This window comes from Schistocerca piceifrons, chromosome 10, assembly GCF_021461385.2.
Source record: "Schistocerca piceifrons isolate TAMUIC-IGC-003096 chromosome 10, iqSchPice1.1, whole genome shotgun sequence".
In the NCBI taxonomy this organism is placed as follows: domain Eukaryota; kingdom Metazoa; phylum Arthropoda; class Insecta; order Orthoptera; family Acrididae; genus Schistocerca; species Schistocerca piceifrons.
Genome location: NC_060147.1, coordinates 3,609,703 through 3,613,752, shown reverse-complemented (window position 1 = coordinate 3,613,752; position 4,050 = coordinate 3,609,703). Strand labels below are relative to the sequence as shown.

The 4,050-nt window shown below is 45.0% G+C and overlaps 1 non-coding gene across 1 annotated transcript; it reads right to left on the bottom strand.

The window, feature by feature from the left end:
• Nucleotides 1-1,970: 1,970 nt before the first annotated feature.
• Nucleotides 1,971-2,044, bottom strand: Trnat-ugu. Its single transcript has one exon. It is a non-coding gene; the product is annotated as a tRNA-Thr (tRNA).
• Between the last annotated feature and the right edge of the window lie 2,006 nt (nt 2,045-4,050).

Here is a 4,050-nt window from a genome sequence, read left to right as displayed (position 1 = left end):
CGGAGTATGTATGTATGTAGATGTACAACTTTGGACTGGGTCGTTACCAGACCAGTGGCCCCTACCTCAAATAGTCACCTTTACCTTTCCCTATAATTCCTGAACTTCTGTAACATAATCACAGTATCATTGCCTACAGATCTGAGACAGCAGAGGGTCTGTGACACTTCCTCGATACGACTTCAGTTTCTGTGGATGAGTTCTGGTGTGTACATAGTTCCACGTAGTCAGCGCGTACACAACTCTCCCACTAGAGCGCGCCCCGCTAAGCACAACAGCGCAGGCGCAGTGCTCGTCCGTCTCCGCACTACGAGATGGCGCTGCCTTAGAGACGGACCAAATTCTGCTTCCACCGATCCGCGTATTAATGTGTAACGCAGCCAATGAGATTGCTGCTAACGTAGAACCTTTTCTCCTCGCTGATCACACTCACGCAGTGATACCTGAATGCGTGAGGTATTATAATGAGTGTACAGACCTCCAATTAGTCAGTCTGCATCAGTCTGCCTTAGTCTGCATTAGTCTATAGTCAAGTTTCAAAAATGGTTCAAATGGCTCTGAGCACTATGGGACTTAACATCTGAGGTCATCAGTCCCCTAGAACTTAGAACTACTTAAACCTAACTAACCTAAGGACATCACACACATCCATGCCCGAGGCAGGATTCGAACCTGCGACCGTAGCGGTCCTGCGGTTCCAGACTGAAGCGCCTAGAACAGTTCGAGTCAAGTTTCAGTCTGCGCCTAATAAGATTATCATATTCCTATACATAGCCATGAAGAGAAATGTATAGACGCTTTGTCAAGTATCAGCGATATGTGAGAATAAGATTAACATACCAAGACCAAAGGAACTTCAGATTGTCAATTGTAAATAGTATCCAGAATCAAGTTACATAATGTTTATGTTTGTTCTTATTTTAATAAATGTGTGTGAAAATTAATCAAGTTCTGTTTAAAGTTGGTCACCGTCAATCTGCTACTCTAAGCGTGCAAGTGGCATTTTTATCGTCTGACCTAACGGCAGAAGATAAACACGCCACGATAAGACCACGACACATATAGCTGACACTCGCCTACTTCGTTAGAGCGACAAGTCAAATAATCTGATGGTGTGTGTACCGAAGGTCTTACAGTACGCATACCACAAGTCCACGTAAGTTACTACGAAGTGTTACATTTCTGATAGGAAATGTGATTAGGACGCACTTGTGAGAAACGGCGTCAAAACGGCTCTGGAAATGTAGAAAGTATGTTTAACTCGAGACCCTCTGGCTACCCCAATCTTTACTTCGTGCGGCTAACGAGCCAGTTGTTGCGTCTCACATGAAGGAAAGCGGTGACAGTACGGAGGTGTCAACGACGCTTCACGTTCGTCGCTACTGCAGTTCCCGGTCCGGACCGGAGAGGCGGAGAGAGGGTGGGGACGCCAGAGGCGTGCGGCTGGCGCGCAGGTGCGTGGCCGTGCGTGGCCGTGCGTGGCAGTTGCGCTGCGCGGTCACGCACCGGACGGCGCTCGATCACGGCCCCTGTGGTTGTCACCTGCGGCCTGCCGGCCGTCTTCCGGCGGAAGGCGCAGCACAACTCACCGCAGCGGCAGGAATCTGAGCTCGGCTCAGCTCACAGGTGAGACAGAGGCGGCATCGGCAATTAGCGGCAACACGCGGCTCACGTGTCGTACAACGGATTTCACAACACTGACGGAACTTCGTACCCTTCTATAGTCCAACCCAAGAGCGAGCCGTGCTTTAGGTGGGGGAAGTGGCCTTTCCCAGAAGAACGCTGCCACCTGCCTTCGGGGCACCCAAAATCAGTCGCCCGTTACCTGTCTAGACGTGTAGATCGGCGTACAGTGATATAAATCGTTTCTGTTCGTGGGATCTTAGTTGCCAGTAAATGATGACTAACTGAAAGCCTCAGCTGCTGACAGGTGTTGTTGATATACCTTGATGTGGACAGCTGAAAATGTGTGCCCCGACCGGGACTCGAACCCGGGATCTCCTGCTTACATGGCAGACGCTCTATCCATCTGAGCCACCGAGGACACAGGTGAATAGCGCGACTGCAAGGACTTATACCTTGCACGCCTCCCGTGAGACTCACATTCCCAACTGTCAGCCGGCCGCGGTGGTCTAGCGGTTCTAGGCGCTCAGTCCGGAACCGCGCGACTGCTACGGTCGCAGGTTCGAATCCTGCCTCGGGCATGGATGTGTGTGATGTCCTTAGGTTAGGTTAGGTTTAAGTAGTTCTAAGTTCTAGGGGACTGATCACCTCAGATGTTAAGTCCCATAGTGCTCAGATCCATTTGAACCAACCCAACAGTCGACAATTCTACATACGCAATGTACTTTATAGACATTTGCCCACCCACTCATTACTTGCGCACGCTTTGGCGATTCCCGTAAGAGTTTGGGCAACCTGTGCGCATTCGCATAGACGAAGGTCAATGGCTGGGTAGCCCTTTAGCTATATATATGAAGACAGTAACTGTGCCAGTGTCAGTTAACTTTGTATACTTACTGATGTACTTCGATGCCCGGAAGTGATGGATAATCGTCTAGCGTTGCAATAAAATGTGCAGAATACGAAGAAGAAGAGTTTATATGGGGAGTAACGACCGTTCGATCTTCTCTAATGTTATTACAGCGTGTATTAAAGAGGAGGCCCAAAAAGAACAGTTGGCTAATATTACCAGTCCCAAACAAAGGGCTGCAGTCTATGCAGACGTCAGCTTCACCTAATAGGGCGCATGAGCAAGGAACGGAAAAATAAGCCGCATGGTTTACTGCAATTGCCACGAAGGAAAACTAATAATTTTGGGAGGAAACCCATCGTTATAGACAGTTTCAAAATCACGTAAAACCTTTTATGCTTATTGAACACTAAATCTGTAACTCGGTCACTATTCACTTGACTCTAAGACATATTGCTTAAAAAACGTGCGCAATAGCTATTCTGAACACTGCTGAAATTTCCTTCGAAACATGTACACCGATTCTGGACTTCAAAGCAAAAATAATGACTAACTGACAACCTCAGTTGCCGACAGGTGCTGTTGATATCGAGGTATATCGAGGTATATCAACAACACCTGTCGGCAGCTGAGGTTGTCAGTTAGTCATCATTTATTCCAGGGAAAAGCTGCACGGTCATCAACAGTAACCGTTCTTTCGAGAACAAGTTACTGCCTTCGTATATATATTCAAAGCAAAAAGCTTGACATTCGAGGTGTGTTCATATATTTATCTTTTGGTAAGAACTTTATTTGTTAATCTACAGCAATGTTATCTTCTTCAAAATACTATACCAGTGCTTTTTCCAATTCCCGAAACACTTTAGGAGCTGTTTCTTCGGGACAATTTATAGGTCTCTTATCTGTGCATTTTTAGTCTCATTCATGCTTGTAAAACCGCTGTCCTTTGAGGCCTGCTTTGAAATGTTTATACCACTTGTCTGCCCTTGGTTTTCCATAACAGGCTGACCAAAAGCAATATTTGCCATTTCTAAAAATTTCAAATACTTTATTCCATTCTTATAACAAAATTTAATACAGATTCTCCAACTTATTTTTATACAAAACAAATAATCGTTGATGCTACCAAAACACATGTAACCTTTCTGACAGCTGACAACAGAGTAAATACACGTACATACACTGTACACATACTTCTGAGGAATGTTTACAAAGACAGTAGTGCAAATCGGACTAATACAACACACAAAATTATAAATTTCTGCTTACTTTTTAAACACGCTTCGTGTTGCAAGAATTGTTAAGTTTCAGTGCAGTCCACAAAATAAGAAGAAGCCTTAAATTCTACAGACTGATTGCATTGTTTGGGGTTCGTTTTACGAATAGCAATAGAGGAACATACATTCACATGAACAGCCATTTGGTTCTATGTTTGTAGTAGAATCCTGACTTCCGTTCTTATGTTAATATAATTTACTCTATAATGTTGTGTTTCGGAAGAAGCTATCGTTTTTTGTATTCCTTATTGTCTTAACGTATTTGTCTAAAAATAAACACAGCCGAGACGTATCTGTACA